The following is a 17,403-nucleotide window of genomic DNA, read 5'->3' on the forward strand; positions in this document are numbered from 1 at the left end:
GCACCTGCACAGTTCAAACCCGTGGTATTCAAAGCTCAGTTGTAGCACCAATTCTACTCAATGAAAAGTAACTCTTCTATTCCAGCCCCAGCCCTACTGTTTCAGTTGTTTTGTGGACTTTCTGATATGTACGAGTGCATGCGCGCACACAAACACACACACACACACACACACAAGAAAGTTCAGCTTGGTGCATACTGTATTAAAACTGTTCTGCATTTTTATTTTTAAAGAATAATATGTCTTAGAGCTCCTTCCTTATCAGTTGATTAGATGTACATTATTCTTTACTTATCTCCATTTTACAGATGAAGAAACTGAGGCTTAGAGGTTAAGAAACTTGTCCAAAGCATTACAGCTCAAAAGAGGCAGGGCTGGGAATGAAATTTAAGTCCACATGACTTCAGAACCTGTGTTCATAGCCTAGCTCTGTCTCTAACTTATTTTCTGACTTCGGGCAAGCCACTTCCCCTTATCTGTGAAAGGGGAGAATAGTTCCTACTCCCTCCTTTCAGAGGGAAGCAGGGTGGCCTACTGAAACCGGGGTGTCAATGCAGCAACCTGATTGGTGTGCGGAGAGTGGGTGCTGATTCCCAGGCTTGGTCAGGGGCTCTGAGCCCTGCTCCTGGGCTTGGTTCCATCGGGACACCCACAGGGACAACGGATAGCCCCTGTGCAATGGAAGATACGACAGACCAGTGGCTCAAATCCTGCCTCTGCCACTTACTGACTCTGGGACCTTGGGCTCTGCTAATACCTACTTCCCTGAAAATAAGACCAGGTCTTATATTAATTTTTGCTCCAAAAGACGCATTCGGGTTTATTTTCAGGGGATGTCTTATTTTTTCATGTGCAACAATCTATATGTATTCAAATACAGTCATGTCATCTTCTTCTGGAACATCGTCATAATGTACTAAATGCGTCCGTCTGGCTGACGGTCTTAACGGGGGCTTATTTTTGGGGTAGGTCTTATTTTCGAGGAAACACGGTAGTAGTTATAATGGAACTCTTAATATATTCCAAATGTGGGCAAACCTGCCTCATTTAACTCTGCTGGCAATTCTATAAGTAGAGACAGTCCCCAGCTATTAAAAAAGAACACTGAGACTCAGAAAGGTTTAAGTAACTTCCTCAAGGCCAGGAAGTAGGAAAGCAAAATCTTTCACTCTTCTGAGTTTGTTTCCTCTTCTGTAAAGTGGGTACAGTGGCACCCATCTTTCACAGTTGTGATGGATTAAATGAACTAATGTAAGCCAATGAAATGGCATAGCCAGACACATAGTAGGCGCTTCTCAACGTGAGTTCCCTTCCCCACCATCTTGGACAGGGAGATTGTACAGGAACAGTACATTAGAAAATCACCTGGTGATGGAAGGCGAACTGACTCTCAGTGGTGAGCACACAATGTGATAAATAGGTGATGTATTACAGAATTGTACCCTTGAAACCTATGTATTATAATTTTACTAACCATTGTCACCCTAATAAATTTAATTTTAAAAAAAGGAAAATCACCTGGGAAGCTTTGAAAAGGACTGGTACTACCCCCCCCCCCCCCCAGAGATTCTGATTTAAGTGGTCTGGGTGCAGCCTGGGCATCAGGATTCTTAAAATACCGCAGGTGAGTTTACTGTTTAGCCAACATTGAGAACCACTGTACGCTAGATGCAGGTGGGTAGAGGGGGACATCATGGGAGGCCCCCTATCCTGTATCTCCTAAAACAGCCTGCTCACCGGTCTTGCTACTTCCATTCCTGTCCCTCTCCCTAATCCATTCTGCACTCAACCAACCACCAGAGAGATCATTATAAACCTAAATTAGATCACTCTCCTTCAATAACTTCCCATCGCACTAAAGAATAAAAGAAAATTCCACCTCTTTCCAAGGTCCTTCATGGCTCAGGCGCTGCTGGCCCGTCAGTTGGGCTCCTCATAGCCCTTCTTGCTGTCCCCTCTGCCCTCGATCCCCAATCTGCTCCTGGCCAGTTAGTTGCCCACTCAGCCTTTAGATCTTATCTGAACTAGCACTTCCACAGAGAGGTTTTCCCTGGCTGGCCGTCTAGAGCTTACGTAGTTTTCTCTCCCAGGTATTGTTAATGTCTGATGGAAGGAACAAGTCACTTTTAAGACCATTTCTTTATTTGTGTGTTCGCCTGTTTAAAATCTGCCTCCCTCACTAGACTCTCAGCTCTGTGAGGGCATGGCACACGTCTGGTTTTGTTCAGCATTGTACCCTGTGCCTCGCTGGGTCTGGCAGGGTCACTACTTAGTAAATATTTATCGAATGGATGGATGTGTGGTACCAGCTCCACAGTGTCTTGGAGGGCACGTTATTTTGAAATTTCATAATTATTTTAAAAATATGAGTATGTATACAGTTGACCCTTGAACAATGTGGGGGTTGGGGCACTGACCCCCTTACAATCAAAAATATGCATATAACTTTTGACTCCCCAAAAGCTTAACTACAGTCATCGCTCTGTATCCATGGGGGATTGGTTCCAGGATCCTCAGATACCAAAACCTGCGGATGTTCAAGTCCCTTATATATAGAAATAATATCTCCCATGTAGTGAGTCCCACTGTCTCATTTCAGTAGGAGGACTATGGAGAGAACTACAGGGCCTCCTACTCTTATATTTCTCTTCACCCTCAAAAGCTTCTCTGCCCTCTCTCCAGCTCACTGTCCTGAATTATACTGTCCTTCCTCCCCAACCTACTGTTCAAACTCTGGTCTGCAGTATCATTTCCAGCTCTCAATGTCCTCCTTTGAGCTCCTCAATGGGGGTCCTCACACAGTCAAAGCAGAGGGTGGCCCCGGCCTTCTCTAGAAGCCCCAGTGGAAATAGAGAGGTGCCAGCTGGGGGAGCAGCAGAGGGATGCAGCCAGCCGGCACCTCCTGCATCAATTAAGGCACAGAGGAAGCTAAGGGCAGTGGGGAGAGAGCAGTGAAGGAGATTAGAATGAGAGCCATGATCTGGTGGGCCTGGGGTGGGGACAGGGTAAAGGGCAGATGCCTCAAAGACCATCCTGCTGGGTCTCCAGCCCCTTCCCACCCAAATTCCCAGCCTGCCAACTGCCCCTGAGTCTTGTTTGGGCTGTCCTAGCCCTTGAGGGAGGACAGAACCTTTAGGAGTTCAAGGGAAGGTTAGCTATCTAAAAGGGTTCTGATGACCCAATTCCAGTGTGGGGAGGAGGGGATTTCCCCACACCAACAACAATTCTCAAACACAGCTGGCTGTCCTACAGTTCAACTTAATGCTGACACTATCCACCTAGAGATAACATCAGATTCTGCAGGTTAAGGGTTCAGTCCTCTAAGACTGCCCCACCCCCACACCCCCACCACTTCAATGATCACAAGTCCAGGTTGTCACCTGTGCTTCTGGTCAACCAGCTATAGATTGGAGGTTTCGATGACACCCTCCTTAGTTTCCATTAATTTGCTAGAGAGGTTCACAGAACTCAGAGAAACATTTTGCTTGCTAGATTACTGGTTTATTATAAAAGATAGAACTCAGGAACAGCCAGATGGAAGAGATGCATAGGACAAGCTATAGGGAAAAGGGGGGGGGTGCTTCCTGCTCCCTCCAAGCATGCCACTCTCCCAGCACCTCCACAGGGTCACCAACCCGGAAGCTCTCCAAACCCTGTCCTTCTGGGTTTTAAGGAGGCTTCATTAAATAGCCACCATTGATTCAATCACCGGCCATTTGTGATTGAAATCAATCTCCAGCCCCTCTTCCCTCCCAGAGCTGGGGTGGAGGGGGCAATAGGAGAATGGGACTGAAAGTTCCAAGCCTCTAATCACAAAGTTTGTTCCCCTGGCAGCCAGCCACCATCCTTAGGTGACCTAGGGGTTTTCCAAAAGTCATTTCATTAATAGTATAACATAAAACACCTTAATGGCTCTCATCACTTAGAAAATCCCAAGGGTTTTGGGAGCTTTGTGCCAAATACAGGACAAAGACCCAATATACATTATTATAAATCACAATATCACACCATATCATCAGCATCTGTATTCCCTCCTCTTCGTCTTCACCATTTTCATGGCTGGCTGTGCTCGGCACACATCTTCTCAGTTCATCCTCCAGTATCCACAAAAGATAGTCACTATTCCTGGAGCAGATGAGGAAATTGAGGCTCAGAGCTGTTATGTCATTTGCCCAAGGTCACCACATTGTCTGATCTCAGAGCCCAGTTCCTAACCACAATACTATACCTAGTCTCCAAAAGGCCTAGAACCATCACAGATCCATAATCCCAGAAGCACAGCCTCCAATAAGGTGGATATGCATGCCTACTTCTCAAGAAAATAATGGCGATACAGTTAAGCCCTTCCATCATTTTGATAGTAGCTTTCTCTTCACGCTTAGTAAAGGTGCTGTAATTACTGTGGCCACCTCTGGCAAGAGGAAATTTAAAGGAAGACAGAATCACAGGATGTCAAGCTGGCAGAGACCTAATGCCACACCTCTCAGCTGGTAGGTGAGGAAAAGGGAAGTCCACAGAGGCTTCCCACACCCACCTAAAAGCAGCCACCTAAATTTGCAATTTGGGTCCTCTTGATATTTCTGTCCGTGTTCTCATGCAGGGTCCTTTGCAACCTGCCTAGTTGCTGCTTTGGTAGATTTCCATTTTGAATTTCAGCTCTCTTACCCACAAGCCCCTGGGAGCCTCCTGCTTCCTCTCATTTCTTGTGTCTTAAAAAGAAATTCTTCTTGCCTGAGTTCCCTCCCATTGGATTTTGTCCTTTGGAGCTGGGTCTGTCTCCCTCCCTCTTCCTTCCTCTCTCCCTCCTCCCACCCAGACATCTTCCTCTTCCTTATCCAGCAGGGGGAGTGGGACTCTTCCACACCTCCAGCTCAGTGTGCCCCCAACCCAGCAGTGGCCATATGCCCACCCTCCTGGGTTGTGTGAGGAGGTGAGGATTGAGGGGGGGTTCTCTAGCTGTACTGCAGTGCCTCTAGCTGCAGCTTCCCCCCTCTCTCAGGGTTGCTGGAAGATTATTAGATAATTTTCAAATTTGTAAAGCGCCTTAAGCTCCTCAGAGGAAAGGTGGTATATGAGTGTAATAACAATAACAATCCTATCTGTCAGAGCCATTGAGAAAATGAATCTTGTTATCCTCAGGAACCAGCGGTAGGAACCTCAGCAAGAAACATGAAAATAAAGCGAGGGGCTGGTCTCCTGACCAATCAGAGGAGGGGAACGTGCCACCCTGGGGGCTGAGGTGGCATTCAACTCCCCCCCTTCTGCAGCTCAGCGCTGGTGAGAAGGGTCTCTCAGAAAGTTACCCAAATTGCCTCTGATGCTTCACCAATTAAAATGACTTTAGGACAAGTTGAAATCAACTTAGGGAGCAAAGTATTCTGATTTCTGAAACTCTCCGAAAGCAGCGGGGAAGGCAAGTGTCTGAGCAGGTTGTCACTCACTCAGGAGTAATGATGGGAAAATCCATCACAGCAACGTGATTGAGTTTGGTGAATTAGTAAGGATGTGTACACTGTGTGCTGGAAGCCTGAGTGGGGCTGGCTGGGCGGCCAGAGTTTTTGACATGTGTGGCAGCTTCACTCCTAATGAGGTTCTCAGACTCGCCACTCACCATGGCTGGACTCACTGTCGCTGATTTCAAGTCAGTCTGTCTCACTCTTCAGGCAAGTATCTAAAGGCAGGAGTGGGCTCTGGCATCAGACAGGGCTGGGTTTAAGCTGTGACTCTGTCACCACCAGCTCTATGGCCTTGGGCAGAGTACCGCACTTCTCCAAGCCTCAGTTTTCCCACATGTAAAATCTACATGATGGTAGCACACAATTCATAATGCTGTTGTAATGGGAAAATTGAGATGAGCTATTATTTTTATTTTTTATACACCTCCCTACGCCCACCATGGTCATGGAGAGGAAGGAAAGTCAAGTTTGTGTCCTCTCATTGGGAGTATTCATTCCCTAAGAACCAGGAGGTGACAAGGAAGATATAATCGTGTAGGAAAATATAACACGCTATTCAAGTCCTGACATTGTGCCTTCATGGCTGTGTGATCTCAAACAAGTCACTTAACCTCTCTGAGCCTTGGTTTCCTCATCTGTAAAATGGGGATAATAATATAACTTCACTGTGGGTTTCTGAACAGAATCATTAAACATTCTGAGCAGACATTTGTCAATATGCAAGGAGACACAAAGTCTAGGGAGGGAGGATGAGAACCAACTGTTTGCTCTTGGGTCACCATGGTTGCCTGATGCGGAAAGGGGATTCAAAGAACCAACAGGGGAGATTGTGAAACCTGGGATCAGGAGGCAAGGGTGGGAAGGACCCCTGGAATTCATGGACTAGGCTTACTGGGAACTCACCAGAGGAAATTACACTGGGCTGCAGCATGAAGAACTGAAGTAAGACCAGAAATAGACTGGCGGACAATTGGGTAAAAAGTCCACTCCTTCCTGGGTCTTTGGCTGCACCTGAGCAAAATCTCCCCCAAGAGGAGGCTCAGCCTGACTGTGCTGGAAGGAAAGCAGAAGTTTGGACAGGGCAACTCTGAAGATGCTTCCACAGGGTCAGAGAAGGACGTCATAGTGGTCCAGCAGGCCCTCCCTCAGCCTCTCTTTGAGCTGCATCCTCTGGAGACTTTGTCAGAACCTACTGTGGCCTTGAAGGGAAGTCACTGGGCCTGTTCTGGAGCAGAGGCCATGTCCTCAAAGACATGCCCAGGTCAGCACCAGGCCACAGCTCTATTATTTAAGGGTTTCATAAAAGAGCAAACCTCCGGCCCTGGAAGAATGGCCAGGATCCTGACTCTTCCTGCACAGGAAATGCAGCAGCTGTGCCTGAAGCCTGACTTGACCTGTTGAGGACTCATGGCCCCACCCCTGGCAGAAGTTTCCTAGACTGAGAGTCCCCCCCACCCCCTGCTGTGGCTAAGATGACGACACCTGGGCCCAGACTGGGCCTCTCCCAGCCAGACAGAGCTGAGACCCACCACCAGACCAACTGTTTGTGGACTCTGCAGTGATTTTATTGTAATTTCCTCGTTGTCGCAGTTAATAGCGTTAGTTTGTTAATTACTGTATATTTTAAAAGTAAGAGGAAAGGGAATTCCCACTGGAGACTTGTTCTTGGCTGAAACAATGTGATGTGAGGGTAGGAAGAGTGTGCACAGAGTAATGAGCTTGCTCTGCCGGTTTCTGCTTCACTTGACAGGGCCTGGGGCCAGACAGAGATGGGGCTTCCTTGAGAGGCAGGGCTCCTGGCAAAGCCAAGCCCCTCTCCTCTGCAGTACCACTTCTCAGCCCCCAAGCCTCTACCTTAGCCACCCCCACCCCCAGCCCTGCACTATTATCAGAGTGAGGCATCAGGCCTAACCTGGGGATGGGCACAGGTGGGGTTGCCCAGGAAGAGCCCTGGGGCTGAGGGAACCAGACCAGAGTGAAATAAGACACTGAGGAAACCTGCCTGTGACAAGGGGCAACTGATTGAGTAAGATGGAGTTTTTCATTAGGAAAGGGAGCTGGAATTTGGGAAGAGGATCTTGTATTTAAATTCAGCAGGAGATTGCAGCCCTAGAGGGAGAAGGGGGTGGGGGGAGCACAGGTCTAGAAGAGGCAGGAGCAGCAATTCAGGTTAGGCACAGAGACCTCGCTGAGGAGCCCAGCAGGGCCTGACACTAGCCCTCACTCTGCTGGCCAAGCCTGGAACCTGTCAGCTCAGAGGAAGCGTGCCTTTAGGTAATTCATCCCACCGCGGAGGTTCAGTGTATGCTAGCGGGGGCCTCCATATTCCCACTCTCCCCATTCTTCCCACCCAGAGTCACAGAGGGACTGAAGCTGGGCTGAGGCCAAGAGACCCAAGAGCTGGAGAAGAGAAGATAGGGAAACACAGGGAAAGAAGGAGAGAGACGAAAAGACAGAGAAAGATGGAGGACCGAGAAGTACATACCATCTAGAGGAACTGATTAAAATCCTGGAAGAAAATGTGATGGAAAGACTTTCTATCTTCCTATTGAGACATTTAACCTAAAAGAAATGAGTTAAATAATTTATACAAAGAACAAGTGAAATTTGCTTTGATCAAATTAAAAAATATGACTCTGGAAATAAAGTGTCCGCTGCGTCCTTTTCAGGCGGCAGAAAGAGCTGCCGAGAAACAAAATGACAAAGACATAAAAATAACTAACCCTAACCCGACGAATATTAGTACCATATTTTTTGCAAGATTACACGGCATCACTGTGGGCCATGCAGAGAAATCCTCTCTAAGCACCAACAGGAGAGGTTTTGCTCATTGAGGAAGCCCCATAAAAACCAGAAAATGGATAAAATTTTCCTTTGTAAAAACCATCCAACTTTACTCAGGGGTTGGCCCAGAAACCACAAGGGATCAAGTTAAATTTCCCATTCGTACATTTCAAAAAAAAAAGAAAGCTGCTCACCTCTCCTCTTCAACCCTGTGTTTCTTTAAGCTGACCCCTGTTCCTCTCCCATTTTCTCTCTACACACACACTATCCCAAAGAAGCATCACAGTCAAGCTCCAAGATTCCTGAGCAAGGGGTAAGCATGAATACTATTGACTTAACCTCTCTGAGCCTCAGTATGCCACTCTTTAAAATGGGTTTAAACACCCCCCTGCATGGAGTTATAGTGAAAATGAAAGGAGTTGATGCTAGAGCCTGACGTGTGGGAGCAGTCAGTAAGTGTCAAGGACTATCTCTTCCTACTTGACCTGAAGAAATAGCCAACAAATGCAAATAGAGCTGCCAGAAATCCCCACCCGATCTATACCTCTATCTGGAAAGCCCATGTTGGGACACCGTTAGTCCAATCCTGAAGTGGGAGTTTAGCTTCAGGGACACCGGTCACGATGACTTTGGGGGCCCAGTGGACCAAGGAGACACTTAGTTCCAAGTACTTGGCGAGAACATCCAAGGTTAGCTCTCTAGGGCTGCAGTCTCCTACTGAATTTAAATGCTTCAGAGAGAACCAAGTTCAGATTCTGGCGTTACCCCTTTCTAAGCTGTGACCATGGCCAAGTTAACTTAATTTCTACAAGCCTGTCTCCTAATCTGCAAAACTGGAATAATATTAGAATGGATCTCATAGGATTGAATGAGATAAGGAATATAAAAGGCGTGCCTAGCATGTATTAAAACTTCAATAATGATATTTTGCAATGACCTTGAAAGAGCCTTTCAAGGTCAGAGTGAATTTTCTTCCCAAGCCCTTAGTTATGGTTTCTGATCCCCAGACGGCAGGAGGATCTAGCTGATCTCTGTTTTGACTGCACCACAGGAAGGCTATGGTTAACTTTGGGGCCACCTTTAATAGTTCTCTGACACACCCTGGTGGCACAGAGCAGTGGAACCAGGATAAAGAGGGAACTCAACTCACTGACACATGAGGCCTGGAGGAATGTCAGCAATGAGGCTGGAGGTGTCAGGGGGTTAGAATGACAGCCTTCAGATTCCCAAAGCCCTGTCACTTGCCAGAGGGGGCCTGAAAGTGAATATGGTCTCCTACTGAAGATGTTCCTGGATAATAGGAGCTTTGCAGCAATAAAAGAGACTATCTCCTTAGGTAGTGAGTTCCCAGTCCCTTGGGAATATGTAAACAGAGCCTGGAGGTAATACAGAGGGGCACGAGAATCCCCCAGAGAGTGCACTAGCAGTTCCTAGCTCTCAGAGTAGGTCAGGAGGGCTCAAGATCAGAACCCATCCAGCCTGCAAAGTCTTGGGGTTTTCTGTGCCCCTCTTTTTCATTTTCTAAGGAGTTCTCTTACCTTCTCCCTACCCCACCCCTCAGAGGAACCCTGAGGAAAGTAAAGACCATATGGGATAGAGTCTGTGCATATTGTGGGTCTGTTTGGTTTAATAATGTAAAGGTAAAGAAGGGAGAGGCCAGTGATGTATGAGAGAGAAAGAGAGACGGGAGAAGAAAAAAAGAAAAAGTGGAGACAGCAAAAACAGAAAGAGAGAAATATACAAAGAAAGGGAGAAACAAGACAGAAAAGAACAGATAAACCAAAAAAGAGAAAAATCAGATAAAAATGCTGAGAGGGAGAAAAGAAACCGAGAGATAGGAGACTCCGAGAGAGAGGACGCAAAACAGAGAGTGGAGGCAACCCCCACACCTGCAGCTGTGCTCCTGTCTCCTGTCCATGATGCAGGGCAGTGGGTGGACCCAGGCACACGTGTGTGCGCACACAGGCCCGGCTGCTGAGCTACTGTGTCAGTGCAAGCGTGACAGCCCTGGGATGGGGATGAGCTGGCTTTTATCTCCACTGGCTGAGCAGGATTTACAAGCTTTTGAAATGCAGGATTAATAAGAAGAGGCCGGTGTTTTAATCTATAATGGAACAGAAAGTATCATTATTGTTAAATAATGCACAGCCTGTCGTTTATTAAGAATTAATGGTTTATCGAGTGCTCAGGTTGCTGCAGCCGCCTCTGCCCTCCCAGGCCTGGGCTCCTAGCTGCTGGCCTGGCTGCCCAGCCATGCCCTCCAGAGACTGACTGGCACTGGCCATGGGGAGGCTGGAGGGGCAGCAGCCAGTTGGCACCAGCCTGAAAGGCTCTGTGTCTTGTCCCGTGGCTTGGCGTCTCTCAGTGGCCTTCCAGAGCTTGGCTGGGGATGGGAGCAGGGCTGTAGAGTGGGGGTAGATGTGAGGGGGTGGAAGCCCCTCTCATGCCTTCAGCCTGAATCCATCTACCCTTTCTGAGAAGACAACAAAGTATCCTCACCATCAGAGGCTCACCCATCCCACCTCTTTTTCTAGGCCTACAAAATTCAATTTCATCCTCTTACACTGAGTCCTCTGAAAGGGGTGACAGGACAGACACCGGGGAAGCAAGAAGTCCCTTCTCCCTGTTTTTCCTTTCTGCAACCTAGATGAAGGGATCAGACATTTCCCAGAAAAAGAAACAGAAGCACCTGTGGAGGTGACCTGGTCCTAGGAGCAGGGAACCAGCATTTACTGAGAACTTTCTCTGTGCCAGACACTGCACAGACCTCTCCCTTGGAATCCACATCACTACCCTAGGAGGTATTATTTTCTCCATTTTATAGATGGGAAAACTGAGGCATGAGGAAGTTAAGTCATCTGCCTAAGGCCACACCACAATGGCAGGGCCAAGCTATTCTATTGTATTCCAAAGCCCTTTTTACTCCAGACTTCCGGCACCAGCTCTGGGCCCCCCTTGTCTCAAAATGGGTGACTTCAGGGACAGACTGTGAGAACAGCTTTGGGTCTCTGTCATAGGGAGGGAGCAGTGACTGCAATGATGCCCCAAGCGACAGCAAACCCAGCATCTCTACCAGCTGGGAAAAGTGACTCAGAACCAGTGAGTGATTGAATAAGGGGTGGCAACCCAAGAGCCTGACATACAGCGCAGCATAGCAGCCAGAGACCGTCCTTGAGCCCCTGTGACACAGAACTCCCTCTCTTCCCCATTCGGTATGGTTTGGATCTCGGGCCAGAAATAGCTGACCATATCTGAGTCAGGGGTCAGAGCTGTGTGACCTTGGGCAAGTTACCTGAACTTTCTGAACCTCTGTCAAATGGTAAATGTGCTTGCCTCAAAGGATTGTTGAAAGCACTGAAGGAGAAGCATTAAGTGTTGGTATTGAGGGGTGATGGTGGCCGTGGTGTGGCTGTGGTCACTAATTCCAGCATGAGCAAGCTCCCAGCCTCCACAGCTCACTGACTGCCACCCCATTCATTCATTCCACAAACACGTTTTGAGCACCAATTACGTAATAAGTATACACTTACTGAGCACCTCCTCTGGCCAGGCTGTGTGCTGGCGATACGTGGTGAACAAGCTGGAGGCCATGCCCATTGCCAGATGCTCCCCATGTTACCCTTCCCTGTCCGCTCCATCTCCATGCAGCTCCAATCCCAATCCCTTAGGGCCACCTGCTACCTTCAACCCCTTCTCTACCTTGCAACCTCCACCAACTCCCCTTCTGTCCCCATCCCAGCCTCATCTCTATCCCTAGCACCTACATACTCCACCCTCCCTTTCATCCAACTCATTCCTTCTCCCCCAGCCTCATCCTCAACTCCGTGCTCATCTTCTTCATCTTTTTCTCCATTCCCATCCTTATCCCCATCCCCACCTCATCTCGATCTCACCCAGCCACCTTCCTGATTCCCACTCCAATCTTTTACTGCCATTTCTCTCCTGTACCCCATCTCCATCACCCCCCTTCCCCATCCCCAGATCCAGAACTCCTCTTATTCTGGTTATGGGGTTCAGTGGTCCTGATGTAGGAGGGGGCGCTTCCCCCAGAGGCCACTGCAGGAAGGTGTGCTCCAGGGGCTGAATTCCCACTCGCCCAGAGGGATTACAGCCCCAGAACCTGCCATGGGTAGAGTCCTCTAGATTGGCTAGAGTGGGGAGGGCACTGGCTGGGCGGCAAGCCAGCTTCTCCGCACTCCCCACCCCCATCCTCCTCTCTCCTTTGGGAGGGCCACCACGCTGGGGCCTCGGCCCACAGCCCAGCTCCTCACGCTGGCTCCTGTTTTATTAACCTGCCTGTCGCTGCTCTTGCCACTGAATAGGGCCTGTGGGGGGGCTGGCAAGGGGGGGCCTTGGGCTTTGCTGGGGATCACCATGGAAACAGCAGCTTCAGCCAATCAGTGGGCAGGCAGCACTGAGTGTAGCGGGCAGCTCAGTCTCCAAAGCCTGGTGCAGCCTGCAGGATGACTCCTGCCTGACAGGCCCTCACAGCCCCTGCTGAGGAAGAAGATAGAAGAGGGTTACCATCCTGGGGGAAGGGGCATAGGCCAGGGAGTGGTAGGCAGATGAGGCCAGAAGATGCTGAAGGCTGGACTAGAAGAAGGGAGAACCAGGTGAGGGGGATCAGAGACTCCGGGGGTGAGGATTTGGAGGTCTCACATCAGGAGACGTGCCTGGGGAAGAGGGCCAGAGTGTCACCCCAGCTTCAGTTCTTGGTCTAACGCAGGTTTCTCAGATTCAGCACTATTGACACTTGGGACCAGGTAATTCTTTGTTGTGGGAGCTGTCCTGTACATTATAGGAGGCTTAGTAGCATCCCTGGCCTCTACCCATTAGAAGCTAATAGCATCCCCGCAACACCCAGTCATGACAACCACAATGTCTCTAGATATTGCCAAATGTCCCATAGGTGACAGAAGAGCCCCTGGTTGAGCCAAACCCTCACAAGGCAGTGGTCACCATTTGTACAACTTGCTGTCTCTGACTGGCTTCCCTGAGGTGAAGCAGAAAGGAGGAGGAAGAGGGAAATAGTGAGTGAGACAGAAAGGAAGAGGAGAGGGGCAGGAGGAGGGAGCCCAGGGCAGGGTTCCTGGTGGGCAGGAGAGCCTCTGGAAACGGGGATATAGGAGAGAGACATCCCAAGGGAGACTTGGGGCTGCCAATTTGTGCTGCAAGGATTAAACAAAATGAAGCCAGAGCTCTAAATGCTTTTCCTCATTGACGTGCCTTCTCCTTGCTCCACGCTTCTGGGCCGTCCCAGCTACAGAAATCCTATTCTGCTTCAGCTTCACCGGAGGCACCCCATTCAAGAAGCCCTCCTTGATTCTCCCAGCTGATTGATTGTTCTTTTCGCCAAGTCTCCACGGTACCTCCCCGCTAGCACTCCATGTGCTTCACACTAATCACAATCGTCACTTTTACTGAGGGTTTCCTACACGTCAGATGCTGCACTAAAGGCTTTAAGCACATTTTCTCATTTCATCCTCCCCACAACTCCATGAGTGAGGTGCTCTTATCATCACCATTTGACAGATGAGGAAACAAGGCTCAAGTTAAGAAACTTGCCTGAGGTCACCCAACTAAAAATAGCCAGGTGAGGACGCAAACGCAGATTTTCATGACTCCAGTGCGCCATTTCTACCCGCCTCTGTACACTGTGTCTGCGTCTATCTCCCCCGTTACATGCGGCTCCCTTGCATTGCCCAGCACAGTGCTGGTGAGTAGTAGGCACTTGAGAGCTGTTTGGAATTGGTTGGTACTTCTGGAAAGGTCTGTCTGAGTGGGCGACTCGGCATCCAACGTGAGAAGGCAGGGGCTGAATTGGCAGCTGCAGCATGCTGGGTTCCGCCTAAAATCCCTTGGGTTTCACTAGGGCCTGAATTAGCTGGGCCAACCCTATGAAAGGCACATGCCACAGAGCCACAACTCAGCCACGCTGCCTCACAGGGCTACCCTGGGTCTCAGAACTGGCCTGTCCCTCGATCCCTTCCCATAGATGCTAAGCCATGCCCCCACCTAGTGGCCAGAGGGTCACGGTGGTGGGTGGTGGCAGTGAACATGCAGTTGGAGAGCTCACACACAGCTCACTGGGTGTCTCTAGGAGCTCTAGTCCCAGACCCCAAGGCCCCCCCTGGGGAATTGGAGCCAGAAGGCCTAACCCAGGCCTTGAGGACAAGCAAAGCCCCTGTTCCCCTCCCCCGTCCTCCTTTCCCTCCTGCCCTATGTGAAAGGGGTAGATGTTGGCAGAGGACTTCAGTGACAGCCTCCTCCACAGTGTAGATTCCACCCCCATCCCTGCTTTACACTCAGCAAGAGAGGGTTTGAGGCTGAGGGGTGTCTGCCAGGAAGAATTGCTTGATGCTGCTTCCCTCTCAGGTTAGGGTTTTGATCTGGAATCCAGGAGCTGGAGTCCCAGGGGGCTCACATCAGAACTCCTCCCCCACCCCAGACACACATCCGCCATCTGCCTCCCCCAGGAACCTGCAACACTATTGCACCTCAGCTTTGAAGGCTAGGCTCCTGACAGGCTGCTGTTCCCATGGCAACCCCATCCAAGGCAGCCCTGCCCACTGTTTCCCTCCACCCCCGACTTCCTCCACCCCAGCCCACTAGCACCTTCATTCATAGAACAAGAACTGCTTAACATGGACAAAGTGGACACTGCTGCCCCCCTCTCTCCCCCATGCCTCCCTTTCTCTCTCCTCTCATTCAATCGAAATTCCTCAACCGGAGAGAGAAATGGCTGAAAGAGTGGGAGTGGGGGTGGAAATGGGCTGGATCAGGGTAGATGGAGGGGGTAAGATAGGAATGAGAAAGAACTATGGCTCAGTAACTGCCCCCGCTCCCGCCCCAACCTGTGGGCCCCCAAGGCTCAGGTTTCTTCTCCTCCTGTTCTCAGCTCTGCCTCAGTTCATGGACCTGGGTGTCTCCCAGCTCTAGCTCTGTGAAGATCCAAGGCCCAGAATGGCTCCTTGATGGGCCCAAGGTCCTAGAGCACAAGAGGACCAAGTCTCAGCCTCCAGGCTCAGGTTTTCTCTCTGGGACCAGCCAAACTGTAGCCCAGCCCTGGAACTCAGCCCAGGAGCACCAAGGCTGCTCCGTGCCCTGACCCTGACCTTGACCCTGACACTGATCCTGACCCTGATACTCCCCCTGTATAAGACACTGCCATGCAGAGGCTGTTGGGGGATGCAGGGGTGGGGGGTGCTCCAATTTACAGTGGGATTATGGGAAGGGCTAGAGGGGAGTCTCAGACCCCAACCCTGGTTAAACAATGCAACTCCTTGGGTTGGTTTTCAGGCATTGTTAGGTGCTGTTGGGAAGTCAGGAGAGGCCTGCTCAGAGCAGCCATCAGTCCTATCTCTGCAGGAGGCCTTGAGCAGGTAAGCAACTCAGCTTCAAAATCACCTAGCCTGGCTTTGAATTACGATGCCCTCATTTATTCACTCTGTGATGCTTACCTTCTGAGCCTTCTTTCCTTATCTGAAAAACAGAGCTGGTCATTATACACAGGTCTGGGGCTAACATCTTAGGAGCCCTCCATCCCTTTCGGACACCGTGCTTTAGATGAGCTATCTCATTTCTCATAACAGTCCAGTGAAATAGAGATCATTATTGTTATGTCTCTTCTACAGAAGGGAAACTGAGGCTCAGAGAGGTTAAAGTTAAGTCAGCTAGTGAAAGAACAGGGCTTTTAATCTAGGCAGCATGAGATAATGTATGCAAAATTAGGGATATTCTCCTTAGTGAGGTGCTTTGACGGAAATTGGGGCTGCATTTCTTACTTCCTTCACATTGAGGATACAAGCCTCCTTCAGCCAGCAAGACTGTGCACCGCTTGGTGACAGTGCGAGAATCAAGAGAGGGACCCAGGCTTGGTGAGTTTGGGTATATAGTGAGTATAGGAGAGGAGCCTAGCTTTGGGCCAAGGAACGTCTGAACTGGTAGTGTTGCGAGATCTTCTCTAGGCCAACCCCTCAACTATGGAAACAGAGCAAGAAGGTAAGGCCTCAAGGAGAAAGTGACTTGCCCAAGGTCACTTGGTAAGTGGACAGCTCTGTCCCCCACCCCCATCACAAGCAGCCTTTGGACAACTGTCAAGGTCAGGAGAGACTTAGAATGCCCCGAAGGAGAGGGAATGGTGGAAGGGAAGCAATTCCTTCTACTTGGGGGCCGCCCTGGAATTTAAACCCACCCAACCAGACTGGCAGCTTCCCCACCTCCTGTGGCCCACCTCCAGATCCTTTAGCTTCCATTCTTCCCTGAAAGGGTCCTCCATTCCTCAGCGGCCCTTTTCTCTAAGAACCTCCAAATACCGGGACCTAACCACCCCTCCCACTCCCCACCTTGAGTGAATGTGCTGAACAAACAGCATTGTTCCCCATACAATGGACACAAAGAACTTGGGAATTCACAGAATGGTCCTGAATTTCAGCTTCCTTCCCCTCCAAGCCCTGGAGAGATCTATTGTCTGTAAACTCCACTTAAAATATGCACCATCGCTCCAGCTGGGGAGCCACTTAGGACGTGCGGAAGAGCCTCCCCACCCCCACCCTCGTCCCCTCCTTCCCAGGCCCTTTCAGAGCAAGGAAGTGGGGAGGGGAAAGAGCAGCCACCAAGAATGAAGTGAAAAGGACCCGGCTCCCCACATACCCCTTGGTCCCTGGAGGCCCCCACTTTGCAGCTGAAAGGACTGACTAGCAGTGGGGTTAAGGGACCTGATCTGCTGGTAGACCCCTAATCACAGTACCTTGGCACTGCAATGAAGACTTCAGAGCCCCAGAGGTGCTTACAGACCTCCAATGACAAGGAACTCACTACCTTATAAGATACTTGTTCTACTCCTGAAAGTTCTCACTGTTACAGGACCTTCCTTAGAAGGGAGGAGCCCCACTTACCTCCCAAAACAGCCCAGTCCTTCACTTTCTGGCTCCCAAATCGCCCTGCTCTTCCTCTGGCACGTGACAGGCCTCCTGGAATTTGAAGGATACCATTATAGCCTCCTGAGGCTTTCTCTAGGGCTGAACAACCCCACCCTCTTCCCCCCTTGATACCATTAGTTGGTCTGTGGTTTTGAGTCCCTTCCCCATCCTATGCCCCTCCTCTGTGCTGCTGGGTGTGTCACTGGGGACTCTTAGTGGTAGGAGCCAGAGCTGACCCCAGC

At 49.8% G+C, this 17,403-nt stretch overlaps 1 long non-coding RNA gene across 1 annotated transcript in view; it reads left to right on the forward strand.

Annotated features, from left to right (window-relative positions):
- Positions 1 to 12,177, forward strand: part of LOC109451127 (uncharacterized) — a 47,117-nt gene extending 34,940 nt beyond the window's left edge. The window contains exon 6 of the long non-coding RNA XR_016021353.1: positions 7,811 to 12,177. This is a non-coding gene — a long non-coding RNA (uncharacterized LOC109451127). The remainder of the gene's footprint in view (positions 1 to 7,810) is intronic.
- The last annotated feature ends 5,226 nt before the right edge of the window (positions 12,178 to 17,403 follow it).

This window comes from Rhinolophus sinicus, chromosome 5 (genome assembly GCF_057876585.1).
Source record: "Rhinolophus sinicus isolate RSI-liver-muscle chromosome 5, RSI-T2T, whole genome shotgun sequence".
In the NCBI taxonomy this organism is placed as follows: domain Eukaryota; kingdom Metazoa; phylum Chordata; class Mammalia; order Chiroptera; family Rhinolophidae; genus Rhinolophus; species Rhinolophus sinicus.